Source organism: Halichoerus grypus, chromosome 4 (genome assembly GCF_964656455.1).
Source record: "Halichoerus grypus chromosome 4, mHalGry1.hap1.1, whole genome shotgun sequence".
NCBI classification, from domain to species: Eukaryota; Metazoa; Chordata; class Mammalia; order Carnivora; family Phocidae; genus Halichoerus; species Halichoerus grypus.
In genome coordinates, this window is record NC_135715.1 from 86,773,038 (window position 1) to 86,788,445 (window position 15,408).

A 15,408-nucleotide genomic window follows, 5' to 3' on the forward strand; every position below is an offset into this window, starting at 1 on the left:
GGTAGAATTCTACCCTGAGGTTTGGGGCTAAAGACCTGCAGTGTGCTATATCTTCCTTTCCCATAGTTTATGCTTGTCCTCTGGGAAACTTGTGAGGGCAGGATTCAGGTGTCACTTTGTCCTTGGCCCAATACCATCTCAATTCACCCTCACATCCCAGTGTCAGTCAACTAAAGTGGTACCGACTCTTTGAAGTGGTATTTAAATGTAGAATCACAGAGACCCATTGCCTATGGCTGGTAGCTCTTCATCTATTCATTTTCTAGCCTCCACCTGTTTGCCTTGATTTCTCCTCTTATTTCTAATTTAATTCAATAGTATGTTGTGTACTTGGAATGAATTAGGAATTTGGACTGAATTAGAAGTCTAAATAATAAAGGCAGCCCTTTCCATTGTTAGGCATCTTGGGGGTATTTGAGCCTTCTTCTGTATATTGAGATCACATCCATCTTGTGCTTCCTGCTACTTGGGCATGTCTCATAACCCTGACACAGGACAGCTCATCCAGTTTTTGAAGACACAAATCAAGCTTCTTCTTTTGAGCCAAATATCTTCTCTCTGGCCCAAGAGTTTTTTTTTTTTTTTTTTTTAAGTTTCCATCTTAGAATATGGTTTCATGTCTCTCCCAAATTCTGATTGCTTTCCTTTCAAACCATTTGTCTCTGCCAACTGGATCATCTTTGATATTGGCAAAATTTGTTTGATACCCTCCTATCTCCATCACACATAGTTTTCTCTGCATATTACTTCATAACTAATTGCCACAAACTTAGCAGCCTAAAACAACACGCATTCATCATCTCATGATGTCTTATAGCTCAGAAGTTTGGGCACGGCTCACCTGGGTTCTCTATTCAGGGTCTCAAAAGGCTGAAATTGTGATGTCATAGAGTTGACCCTTGAACAACATGGGTCTGAACTGTGTGGATTCACTTATAAGCACAATTTTTTTTTCAACAAATACATTATAGCACTATAAATGCATTTTTTCTTCTTTGTGATTTCTTAACATTTTCTTTTCTCTAGCTTATTGTAAGAATAAAGTATATAATACATATAACACAAAATATGTGTTAATTGACTGCTTATATTATTGGTCAGGCTTCAAGTCAACAGTAGGCTGTTAGTAGTTAAGTTTTTGGGAAGACAAAAGTTATGTGTTGATTTTCCACTGTGTGGAAGTGGTTAGTGCCCCTAATCCCTATGTTGTTCAAGGGTCAAGTGCATATCATAACTTAATCACAGGAGTGAAATCCTTTATATTCACAGCACTGCCTTATGTTCAGGGGCAGAGGATTACACTGGGTGTGGACACCAGGGGACAGGAATATTGGGGATCATCACAGAATTCTGCCTACTACACCCCTAAATCCCAAATATTTACTCTTTGGATCTGTGATGATGTCACCAGCCCCCCTCCCCACATAATTAGTCACCAATTTGGGTTATGAAACTATGTCTCCCCATAGCCCCTTAGTGTGAAAATAAGTTGAAGGCCTAGCTGCAATGCAGCACTGACACTAACTACCTGGAGTTAGTGCATACTCCATAGGTTAAGGACATCATCCTTCCTAAGACTGACCTCACTTCCGACACTAGCCACAGGCTCTGGGGTCCCAGGCCATCTTCATTTCTAACCACTTGGCTACAAATATGGGTATTCCCACTATCCCCCCAAGTTTCGTGATTTGCTAGAAAGACTCACAAAACTCAGGCAAGTGCTATACTTATGATTATAGCTTTATTATAAATTGGGAACAACCAAATGAAGAGACAAATAGGAGGGTCGCAAATGCGAAGCTTCTGTGTCTTCAGGATGCATCACCCCCCTGGTACATTCCTTCTCCAGGAAGCTCACCTGAGCTTCAGTGTCCACAATTTTTATTGGGGTTTCATTGTACAGACATGATTGAATCATTGGCTTATGTGATTCAACTCAACCTCCATCTTCCCCCTCCTCCTGGGGGTTGGGCAGATATCACCTGGATCAAAGTCCAAACACTCTAAACACATGGTCTTTCTGGCCTGGCCAGATCCCATCTTGAGTCATTGCCTTAGCCGGAAGTCAGCAGTAAGCCCCCCGTAAGTAGCAAAGACACTCCTATCACTCAGGTTAAATCCAAGGATTTAGAGGTTACCTTCTGGGAACCAGAGAGAAAGGCCAGCCAGATTCTTTACTATATGACAACAGCACATAAAGTCATTATTACTCATTAACATTTGGCTTGAATACACCTGGATCCAGTCTTTGTAATGCTTCTGGGGTCTGTTGGAACCTTCTGAGAAGTCCTCAAGTTCCAGGCCCAAGCTTTTGATTTACAGGTGCTGAACTGTGGGGATATCGGGGTAGTAGCAATGAGAGATCTAGGGACTAGTGGAACATTACGAGGGCATCTATTTTCACAGAGTGTACAACCAGATTAGCTCAGTTAGTCAGCAAAACTATTTTAGAGGTTATTGGCTTGTAAATCCAGTGCAGCTATTACAAGGAAGCTTATTTGAAAGGGTGTTTGATAAGTCCACAAGGCTGGTGTCTGCTTGGTCAATGCCTTTACAAAAGGTTGGATTTAGTTGTTTGATTTTTTTTAATGAAAAAAAAACAGAAAAAATTTCTCACCTGATGACCCATAATAAATGAAATATTCATTTCATTTTCTTTCTGGTTAAAACTCATGTCTTGAAATGCTTTGTTGTATCTACTTAGCATGATCAGTGGGGATGCCTGGGGAGATTTCTCCTGCAGAACTTGTTGGTAGAAAATATTAAAATTGCATGAAGCCACTCATGTAATTTTAATAACCATCAAAAGAATTTTGACTAGAATTGGGAGGAATTTAAAGTGAAATGTTTCCTCTGGGAAAGGCTGAGGCCATGGTCCTTTGGTATTCAAGGAGGCAAGGTCAAACATCTATAGGACATTTCGTCATCCACTTCTGTTTCTAGTTAGAGACATTATCTCCACGATCAAGGGTCAAGGAAAGAGGGTCTTCAAGACTAGGAACTCCTGGCCATCTTCTTGCTGCTTCTAGAGAATCATGCAGGTTGAGAGATGGGCATGGCCTTAATGGGGCTCAGTGACCCATGTGTTCTTCCCAAGAGGAATGAGCTGAGGCCCACGATGGGAACTGACAAAGGTTCAAATGCAGCCCTGTGCTTTCCAGACCAAGGCTTACCACCCTCACAGCATCTATCTCTCAAGTTTTCCATTTTATGCTCACTGAGCTCCTGCATCCGTAAAGCCTACTCAGGTTTTTCTGTCTCACAGGGATTTCCACATCTTCTGATCCTTCTGAAGGCCACGTCTAAGTTTTTCATTAGGTAATTAGTTGTGTGCTGATTTGGGACACATTTTTTACTATTGATTTAAAATGGCATTAAAATCCAGTGTAAGCCATGCTCCCCCCAGACCTTACCAGCCTGCTTTTTAAATATGGGGTCACAATCACAGTAACATTTCTCTGGGTCATCTCCTTTTTGCAAGGTCTCATCTCTCATGCCTCTCCTTCTGTCAGTAGTTGGGGCAGTCCTCAGGGCATGTCTCTCCTGTGGTTGTGAGCACAGTTCATGCAGCTGGCCTGGAGTGTCTGCTCCTGTCTCTGAATGTGAGCTCCCCATTGCCACTTTCCACACACAGTGTTCTTAGCTTCTTCTTCCTACTTTGGATGCAGGGGGTTCTGACTTCTTGCTGAGAGCCTAGGACTCTCCTGATTGCCCTTATGAGACCCTAACTGCTACCCAGGAGAAGAAGGGGAAATGGCTCCTTTTATTCAGTCGCAAGTTCAAAGCAGAATGTCTGTGTTCTAAGGCTCTGGAGTAATTCTGATATTACTTGCTTTCTTCCATTGGTAGAAATTCTGATATTCTGATATTACTTGCTTTCTTCCATATGTAGTAGCCCTTCAGAAGTAGCCCTTCTCATCTCCTCTCTTTGTTCCTTACAGTAAGTTCTTTCTCATAGGCTCCTTGAAAAAAAGAATGGGACCTTTCCAGAAGTCTTGAAGACAGGTCTGAATTCTAAAGTAAATGTAGCAGGTAGAAACAATGGCTGCATTTATGCTGGTCAAAAGTGGTCTTGATGGGACAAGTCTCCAGTTCCCAAATGGGGTATTTGTTTTCCCTGGAGAAACAGGAGAAGAGGCAGAGAATCCTCAGGTATGGGAAGACTCCACCCTCCATGGCTGTTTGGTTTTTGGTGCTTGCATAGAGCACAACAGGGCCTTTGGCTGTTGGAAGGCCATAGCTATGTTGGGGACTAGAACATCTCTCTGATGAGTGGGCCATCAAGGCTGATATGGTATATACCTGAAGTTAGGAGCATGTGCTACTGCCAAGAATGTTGGACCTCTTTGAAGGACATAGGGGCTCCCTGTCCTTTAATGAAATAAGAGATACTGGGATCATAGGTCTATGCAAAACCCTAAGCACAGACTTGTTCATCAGTAAGGAAGGACACAGTCTTAAGGCCAATGGTGGGTGCACATAGCTAAGGGATCTGCAAAGAGGAATTAGGGGGCTCAGTCAGAGCAGGAAACCAAAGTGGTGGTGGCCTGCTCCTGCCTGAAGTTCTTCAGTCCTGGGGACATGAACACAGAGAAGTTTTGTGTCTGCAAGTGGACTCTAATTATGCAAACCCTGTTAGCCACACTGAGGGTCACAGGCCTAGGGCCCCAGGTGAATGGACACCATGGCCACTGCCATTCACCACTATCTAAGAAGCAGTAGAGATGGGGTGAAGGGATAGACTGGGTTTACTGTGGTACTTCCTCCTTGCAGAAATAAGGAAACAGGGAACAAATGTCCATGCAATCTTTCTTGAGCTGGATCTGGGTTTGAAATCTTGCTTTGACATTTTCCTGTTGTATTATTTTGGGCCAGTTTCTTCATGTCCCTGATCCTTGTTATCTTCATCTTTAAAATGGGGATAATTAAAGCACCATCTCCTGGGGGTTTTGTGAATATGTGTATCAAGGGCTTAACATAATGTGGGTGCACCCACCCCCCACGTGTTTGTACATACTGCAGTATGCTTCTTACGTAAGGTTACCCAGTACAGATCAGTAGCTGACTGCTGTTGACATTTGCATCTGGGAAGTAGTCATTTAAGCACTTATGCCTGCTGGACACTGAAAAACAATTCCTCTGGGGCTGCAGAAAATGGAGATCTAGTCAGTCCTGAAGGCTGTGAGTGGTGGGGCCACTGTGGGTGCAGGCTGGATGAGACTTCTTGAGACCAGGGAGAGCCACGCAACAGAGAAGTCCAAGTTCCTAGCTGCTGGGTGAGCTTTCCCAGCCTTCTCTGGTTGTCAGGTGCTGCGGGCCTTTCCCATCCATCTAGGAAACATCATTTACTGTGCCTGAAGCTTGCTGAGGGCTGTGCTAGGAGCTCCACAGAAATGATGGAATGAAGAGCCTTCTACCATGCCTGGGAGGAGGTGGGTGATTGCTCCCTCTGGGCTTTTTATGTTGCTGGGAAGCTAAAGGGTAGGCAGTAATGGATGTGGACTGTGGGGGATGAGGTCTAGCCTGGAGTGGATGCTCAGTAAAGCTATTTATTAGGGGCAGGCCTGGACCTGGTTTGGCAGCCAGTTGGAGGGCACGGGAGGGGCCGGAGGGTTCTTTATCTCTTGTTGGGAGCTGGGCTGTGCTGTCTGCTGCCTGCCAGGCCCTGCTCTGTGCTGCCATACTTCTAGTAAACTCCTCCTCCCATTCTTCATCCTCTCTAGCCACAGTTGCAGCCAGAGATTCCCCAGGGATCTGGAATTTGTCTTCTGGTGTGAAGTCCCCATAAGGTGGTGGACTAGGTGAATCGGCTCTGGGTGTCTCCATGGAGGGGAGGGTGATATGCAGCACGCTCCCATGCCTCTTCCTACTCCTTTCCTGGCTTCCACACCTGGAGCCTGCATGTTCTCACTGCCTTCCTAGCCACAGCTGCTTTTTGGGAAAAAAAATCTCCTCCTCCTCACTTACATTTCAGTGTGTACCAGGATGTCCTTTCAGTTGGGAGTATTTGACTTTCTTGCTGTGGAAGGAAGGGATTTATCCTCTGTATTTTAAGCTTCAAGGGGACACAGCTATCATTCAGAACCTGCTGTGAGCCAGGTGCTTTATCCACATAATCACATTTAATCTTTACAGTAATTATATCAGTCCAGGTGGGCAAGGTCGGGCTCTAACTACACACCCTCACCTTTCAGTGGCCTAAAAAAACAAAGACTTATTTGTCCTTTATGCTACTTATCCATATGGGTTGACTGGGTCTCTGCTCATCAGAGCCACTCAGAGATTTGGACAGATAATGCAGCCCCTCTTTTGGATCTTGTGGAGCACCATACCAAAGGGAGAAGAGAGTGTGGGAGGGTCTTATGTGGGCACTTAAAAGCTGTAGCAGCATAAGCAGTAGAAGTTGCTTCCAGTCACAAGTCATAGGTAGATCTAGTCATATGGCCTTTTCCAACCTCAGTGATGTGGTCACTTACAAAATTGTGGTCACCTTACAGACATGACATTTTGTAAAGTGGCTGGAAAGAGCCTTTCTGCTAAGACCCCCTCCTCCCCAACTGGCTCCCCATACCCTCCCCCCACCCCCAGCCCCCGGCTGAGAGGAGAAACAGCAATGTTTGGTGACCAGCAAGGGTGATCACCACACCAGCCTGGGAGGCAAGTGTGAGCATCCCCATGGGACGTGCACCTGCCATGAGTCACTTCTGTGGGCAATGTGATGAAACAGCAGGTAAAAACCCAGATCTCTCTGACTTGAAGATCCATGCTCAGGGTGAATAGTTTCACTTTTTCAGCTTGTTAATTTTTATTATCATTTAAAAGTGTTTTAAACTCACACAGAGCTCCAGCCTAGAAAATTGTCATGCCAGCTACATGCAAAAGAATGCAACTAGACCACTATCTTATACCATACACAAAAATCAACAAAATGAATTAAAGTCTTAAATGGAAGACCTGAAACTATAAAAGTCTTAGAAGAACACATAGTCAGTAAGCTCTTTGATATTGGTCTTAGAGATATTTTTTTGAATCTGGTTTCTTAAGCAAGGGCAACAAAGACAAAAATAAACAAATGGAACTACATAAAACTAAAGAACTTTTGCACAGTGAAGGAAACAATCAAAATAAAAAGGTATTTGCAAATGATATATCTCATAAGGGGTTAATATGCAAAATATATAAAGAACTCAATTTAGTATTTAAAAAATATGTTTTAAAAATGGGCAGAGGAACTGAATAGACATTTTTCCAAAGAAGACATCCAGATGGCCAACAGACACATGGGAAGATGCTCATCATCACTGATCATCAGGAAATACAAATCAGAACCATAATGAGATATCACCTTGCACCTGTCAGAATGGCTAGTCTTCAAAAAGACAAATAACAAGTTTTGGTGAGAATGTGGAGAAAAGGAAACCATTGTTCACTGTTGGTGGGAATGTAAATTGGTGCAGAGGTACGGTCTTCCACTTACAAAATAAAAAAGTCATGGGATGTACTGTACAGCATGGGGAATACAGTCAACAATATTGTAACAACTTTGTATGGTGACGGATGGTAACTAGACTTACTGTGGTGACCATTCTGTAATATATAGAAGTTGAATCACTATGTTGTGTACTTGAAACTAATAAAATATTGTCAATTCAATTATTCTTCAATTAAAAAGAAAATTGTCATGTCCTCAGGAAACCCAAACAGGAAATGTTTGAGGGCAATCAATGATATCGGTCACTGTCCTGTCCCCTGCTGTCCCTCCAGCAGGGCCCTGTAGTTCAATCAGAAGGCACTGAGGCAGGAAAAGAAAGGGTATCTGGGATGGAGCTCCATTGCATGGGTGAGCTCATGTGATGGGGTGTGGCTATCCTGATTTTATACATGCAGAAAGAAGGGCTCAGAGAGAGTAAGGGACCTGCTGGTGCCACAAAGAGAGGAGCTGCAAGGTGAGGCCATCTGAACCCTGTCCTGAGCTCTGCTCTGAGCATGGCCCCACACAGCCAGTTAAGACACCCCACTTGCCCAGGAGTGTTAGGCTGAGCAAGTGATCCTGGATGGGGGACATTTGAGGGTATTTAAGTCTGTAGGAGACACTAGGTGCCAGTGAGGATGGCTGGCTGTGTCTGACAGTTTCTGGTCCAAGAACTCTGGGGCTTGGTGTGCCCCTGGGTTTCAGGGAAGCAGAAGCCAGGACAAAGAGGAAGAAAGGAAGACTATAGCTTCCCCAAGCACTGGGGGTCATGGCCCAGTGTGAGGGTGCAGGGTGTCGTGATCACCTGGCTCCTCAGTGTCCCTCTCTGTGGGCTGTGCAGTTCCCAGGGGCTGGAGGCTGGAACCTCCAGGCCCTACTTGAGGCTAGGGCAGCCATCCAGGAAGGCCCCCCTGCAGCAAGGGGGCCCCATCAATCAGTCAGGCTCCAAGGGACCAAGCATCTGCAGCTGAAATTTTCCTTCCTACATTTTTTCTCTTCCCTGGCATTTTGTCTGGAGGGGAGGTTGACAATGGACACTGGTCAAAGTTTGTAGATACCACGGCCCTCAGTCCTCCTGGTAGCTGCATAGGGCAGACAATTCTATGTACATTTTAAGGATGAAGGGACCAAGGGTTAGGGAGATCAGAGTGGTTGTCTGAGGCTGCCCAGTTAGTGACAGGCAGAGCGAGGCATTGATCCAGGCCTCTGAGCTCGAGGCCAGTGCTGTCTGCATACTGACCAATATGAGGAGAGGGCCAAGAGGTGTGGAGGTTGTGTGGGGTGCAGGGCACCCTGCTGGATCCTGGATGACGCTCTTGCTGATGCAGTTGTGGGGACATTGAGGCCCAGAGAGGAACTAACGCCTTCACAAAAAGGGATGGAAGATCTGCAAGCCTGCTTTTTGGTGGGAAGTGGGGTAGGCTCTGGGAGGGGGTGGGAGGTCCCCAAAATGGACAGCATGAGGAGAGATGCTGCAGGGGAGGAGAGAGGTTCCCCAGGCTTGAGGGAACATGGCTGTCTGACAGGTAGTTTTGGATCACTTATATATTTATAAATAAGGAACAGCTTTCTGACTCACAGTGTCCCTGCTCTGTGCAAGCTCCAGGGTCAGAGACATTCAGTCAGAATCTCAGCACAGTCTCTAACCAGCCATATGGCCTTGGTCAAGTCATTTACCCCCTAGGGGTAAACATAATGATGCCTATTTCATAAAATTGTCATGGGAATCATTTAAAATAGTTAAAGAGCCCAGCGCATAGTAAGCACGGTAAATAATAATGATGGCAGTAATAAGAATAATGATGGCAGCTGCTAGCATGACTGATATCATTGCACGAAGTGGGGCTTCAAGAGCGGCCAGCACCACCACACGTCAAGCCATGACTGGCTGGGAGGCGGGCTGGTAGCTACAGAGACCTCCATGGTGGAGGGAGACTGAACCTGGTCATGTGTCGGTCCCTCCACCTGACTTTCATGCTGGCTTTGGTGAGCTGAGTGATCTTGGACAGAGATATTTGCCCTTTTGGGACCTCAGTTTGTTTGTTAGTAAGCTCCTCTCTCTTACCTGAGTGATGGGACGACAATCTGACCCAGCGCAGCTTCCTGTGGGTGGTGAAGCCCTGCGTCTGACTGGGAGAATGAGAAATGGCTCTGTCTGCAGAGCTAAGGGCTAAGGATGACTTTCCTGGGATATGGTGCTTCTGCACAGTTCCTCTGGTGCTTTGAGCTAACAATGCCCCTCCGCTGGCTTTAGCCCAGGGCAGTTGGCTTGAGAACTTGGTCTTCCACACATTCCTTTAATGGGCCCTGTGCTCATTGAAGCAAAGTGCACAAAAACTCCCTGTAAATGCCTGGTAATGTGGCTCAGAATTGGGCCCTGCAGGATTATTAGAACCATCTATCTTAATTATACTGAAAATCACTTATGCGCTTTACATAATAAAGCTGCATTTACAATTTCCCAGCTCTGAGCCAAGGCTGGCAGGGCTCTCACTCTCTGGGTGGGGCATTTTCCTCAAGCCACATTTCCTCGTTTCCCCTCCCTGGGTGTTTAACTCCCCTTCTTTCCTGGACCCTGGGCCCGGGGCTGGGCTGTGTGGGGACTAAGCCCTCCTATAGAGGGCACTGCTCATATTCTTCACACCCAACGTCTTACTTAACCCTTAGCATGACCCTGTGAGGTCTGTGTGCTTATTGCCATTTTACAGATGAGAAAACAGGCTCAGAAAGGCTGCCTAAAGCAACACAGTTAAGAAATGTTAGCTCTAAGGAGAAAAGCTCCTCTTTTGCCTTCCACGGGGGTGTCTTCAGATGCCTCCCTTCTGCCCGGCAACCTCACCTCCCCAGTTTCACTTCTGGGGTTTTAGGAAGCAGTGATGAGAAGAAATGATTTCCTCATCTAAGGCAGCCCCCACCCCGCTCACCGTATAGCCCCAGAAAGCATGCACACACACCACACACACACTACCACTACACACCACCCACACTGTACACAAATACCATCACACCACACACCACGCACATACACCATACACACATACTACCACCACCACCACCATGCACCACCACACACTGCACACACCCACACACTACTACTATCACACACCACCACACACTGTACACACACACAACACCATCACCACACACCACCCACACATACCACCACAAACACCACCACTATCACCACCACCACTACACACTGCACACACACACTACCACCACCACACACCATCCACACATACCACCACGAACACCACCATACCACACACCACTCATATATACCATACACACACACCACCACCACTACCACCACCACCACCACCACACATGGCACACACACACTACTACTACCACACACCACCACACACTGCACACACACAACTACCACCACACACTGCACACATACACACACAACCACCACACACTGCACACACACACACTGCCACACACTGCACACACACACACTACCACCACCACCACACACCACCCACACACCGCACACATACACACTACTACCACACACCATCCACATACACCATACACACACACCACCACCACCACACACCACCCAAACACTGCACACATACACACTACAACCCCACACCACCCACATACACCATACACACATACCACCACCATCACACACCACCACATACTTCACATACACACTACTACCACCATACACTGCACACACACACTACCACCACCACACACCACCCACACACTGCACATACACCACCATCACACACTACACACACACACACACTACTACCACCACACACCACCCATACACTGCACATACACCACCACCACCACCACACACCACCACACACTGCACACACACACACACTACCACCACCACACACCATCCACACATACCACCACAAACACCACCATACCACACACCACTCATATACACCATACACACACACCACCACCACCACCACCACCACACATGGCACACACACACGCTACTACTACCACACATCACCACACCGCACACACACACTACTATGACCACACACAACCCACACACTGCACACACACACTACTATGATCATATACCACCACACACTGCACACACACACACTACCACCACCACACACCATCCACACATACCACCACGAACACCACCATACCACACACCACTCATATACACCATACACACACACCACCACCACCACCACCACCACCACACATGGCACACACACACTACTACCACCACACACCACCCATACACTGCACATACACCACCACCACCACCACACACCACCACACACTGCACACACACACACTACCACCACCACACACCATCCACACATACCACCACAAACACCACCATACCACACACCACTCATATACACCATACACACACACCACCACCACCACCACCACCACCACACATGGCACACACACACGCTACTACTACCACACATCACCACACTGCACACACACACTACTATGACCACACACAACCCACACACTGCACACACACACTACTATGATCATATACCACCACACACTGCACACACACACACTACCACCACCACACACCATCCACACATACCACCACAAACATCACCATACCACACACCACCCACATACACCATACACACACACCACCACCACTACCACCACCACCAAACACCGCATACACACACACTACTACCACCACACACCACCCACACACTGCACACACACCACCACCACCACACATTACACACACACTACCACTATCACCACACACCACACACTGCCCACATACATACTACCACCACCACACACCAACACACACCACACACACACACTACCACCACCACCACACACCACCCACACACTGCACACACACACACTACCACCACCACACACCACCCACATACACTATACACATACCACCACCACACATCACCCACACACACCACCACACATACCACCACTACCCACATGACACATACCACTCACACTGCACACACACACACCACCACCACCATACACCACCCACATATACCATACATACACACCACCACCACATCACCCATATACACTGCACAGACACATCACCACACAACACCCACACACTGCACACACACCACCACCACCACCACCATCACATACCATACACATTGCACACACACATATACACCACCACTACTGGCATCACCACATACTGCCCACACACATGCACATGTCACCACACATACCTGAAACACATACACCACACATGTATGTACACATTGCACACTCATGTACCATCTCCCACTCATAAGCCACTCCCCATCTAGTTCAGACCTTGGTCTCTCCAGCAGAGCATCATCATGCAGGGTAATGCTGGGTTTCCCATGCCCTGTGCACATGGGGTGGACCCTGAAGGTAAGGACTTAGTTGGGCTGTGAGCTATTCAGGAAGAAAGTGTGCTTTGGAGTCAGTCTCAGGAATTGGCCTCCCCCATGAGGCAGGAGCTGAAGGAGCCCAGGGAAGGGCTCAGGTCCAAAGCAGAGTACATTGCTATTGGTGCTTGGGTCTGAGAGACCCCTCCTGTGGATCTTGAGATGACTGGGAACTTAAAGTATAGCTAAAGGCCAAATATCAGAAGCCAGCAAAAAAAAAAAAAAAAAAATAGAGATTCAGCATATGTCAACTGTGCCCACATCCTTGTGCCATTTTGCCCAAGGGGAGATGAGCCGTGGCTTTGGGCCATGGAGGAGTTAGGAAAGGGAAGGGGAGGTCAGGAGAAGGCAAAATGGGGAAGAGCAGAGGCCTGCAGGGGTCAGCAGGGGCTTGGGGTTCTTGAGGGAAAGGAGGAGTGTGGGAGGTGAGAAAGAAGAGGCTGGCAGAATCAGATGTTGGAACTCAGGCAGGGTCTACTGCTAACAGGAGGTTCACCCAAAGGGAAGCTCAGGGGAGAGGCCCAGTGCCTGCTGTGATAGGGGGCCAGCAGGAGCCTCTTGCAACCTATGGCCCACGCAAGGGAGGAGGAACTGAATTGAGATCCAGCCAGTCAGGAGCATCTGAAGATGGAACCGTATGGTCTGCCAGGCCACAACCATCAGGGGCAAGAGGGGCTCCGGGCATGAACCTGGCAGACATAGCAGAGTGGATGGTGGCTGGGGAGGGTCAGTGACGTGTTCCTTATTTCATACAAAGGGTCCATGAATTGCAAGACCACAGAAGTACCTTCCAGCACAAACACTGACCAGGAGAGGCAGTGTTTGGAGTCCTTTAGAGTACCCCCTGCCCTGTGAAAAGCAGCAGCAACAGTGGGCTGATGAATGAGCTTCTACTCCAAGGGCCAGACAGCTGCCTTCCCTGCTGACTTAGCACAAGGAAAGCTGCCCGGGCAGAAATGTTTCTAAGAGAAGAAAAACATGAGTCTCATGGGCCAATTTGATAGTGTGGGATATCATGATGGAGTCAGGTTTAAGAGGGGCACAAGGGGTGGGGGTGGAAGCTCCAGGCTTGAGGACCTAGTCAGGGCATGAGACTCACAACTCCAACCAAGTCCTAACCAGAGATCCCCTGGAATGTGCTGATCACTCTTCTGGGGAGCATAGAACAGCCACTGCCTGGAAAATCAGCAGCAGGACAAACATGCTTCAGGGTAAGGAGCAAATTTTTGTTGATGGCCTACCAGGCACCTGATGGTTGGCCCATGTTAATTCTGGGATTTATGCTTCCCAGTTCCCATATGAGGAATCTGAGAACCAACAGAAACCCCTGACAGCTACTGGGGGAAGGCAGGATGGACCTGCCAGGCCTGTCTTGCCTGTACCCACCGCCTCCTTGGCCCCTTCACACCCCCTCTTTCTAGCATTTCCCTAACTTGGAGGCTGGGAGTGTGGGGTTTCCCAGAGGTTTCCTAGAGAGATGGTGTACTAAAGTTCTCCAGAGAAACAGAACCAGTAGGATATCTACATTCACTATAAGGAATTAACTCACATGGTTATGGAGGTTTGCCAGTCCCAAATCCACAGAGCCAGTATTCCAGTTTGAGCCCAAAGGCCAGAAGCTACGGAGAGCCGATGTTGCAGTTTGAATGCCTACAGGCAGGAAGAATTCTCTTTTGCTCAGTGAGGTTCAACCTTTTGTTCTATTTAGGCCATCAACTGATTGGATGAGGCCCACCCACACTAGGGGGCATAATCTGTTTTCCTCAGTGTATAGATTTAAATGTTAATCTCATCTGGAAACACCCTCTAAGACACACCCAGAATAACATTTGACCAAATATTTAGACACCCTGTGGCCCAGTCAAGTTGACACATAAAATGAACCATCATGGATGGAGTATATTTTGGTGGGGGCAGGGGCCAGTGGTATAGCCACGGCAGCTGCCTAGTCATGAGGCTCAGTATCTCTGAGCCTCAGTTTTCTCATCTGTATAAGGCATGCTGTGAGCATGAGAGACGTTTTACTGGATTAGTGCCACCCATCATCTCATGACATGCTTAGCCCATGGCATTGCTCTGTCAGGCTCGCGTTGCTCAGTCTCAACTGTCCCTCCCAGAAGGGAGCCACACAGGCAATGGTAGTAATGTTCCCAAGCACTCACCCTCTTCTTCTTGGCCATGATTACTGCAAACCATCTGTAGCTGATGTCTGCAGAGCTGAGGATGATACACTGTGGTGCTCCTTGGGGCCACAGAGCCACAAGCCTATGGATTCTCTGAGGTCTCTGTGACCTCCAGTATTACTTGGTTCCCCAGAGGCTGACTATCTAAGGGCAGAAGAGCCAGTGAGTTATAAGTAGGGCTCAAAACACTGGCATTTGCTGTGTGGAGAGAGATGGGGGTGCTTCCCTCTTCTTTATTTTGACATGTCCTGGTCTCGACTCAGTATCCAACCCCCAGGCCTCCGAGCTCGCTGGGGAGGTGATTCCAGTGGGACGCTGGTCCCACATCTCATGTCTTGACATGCTCCTAAAACCAAATTAAGTGGAA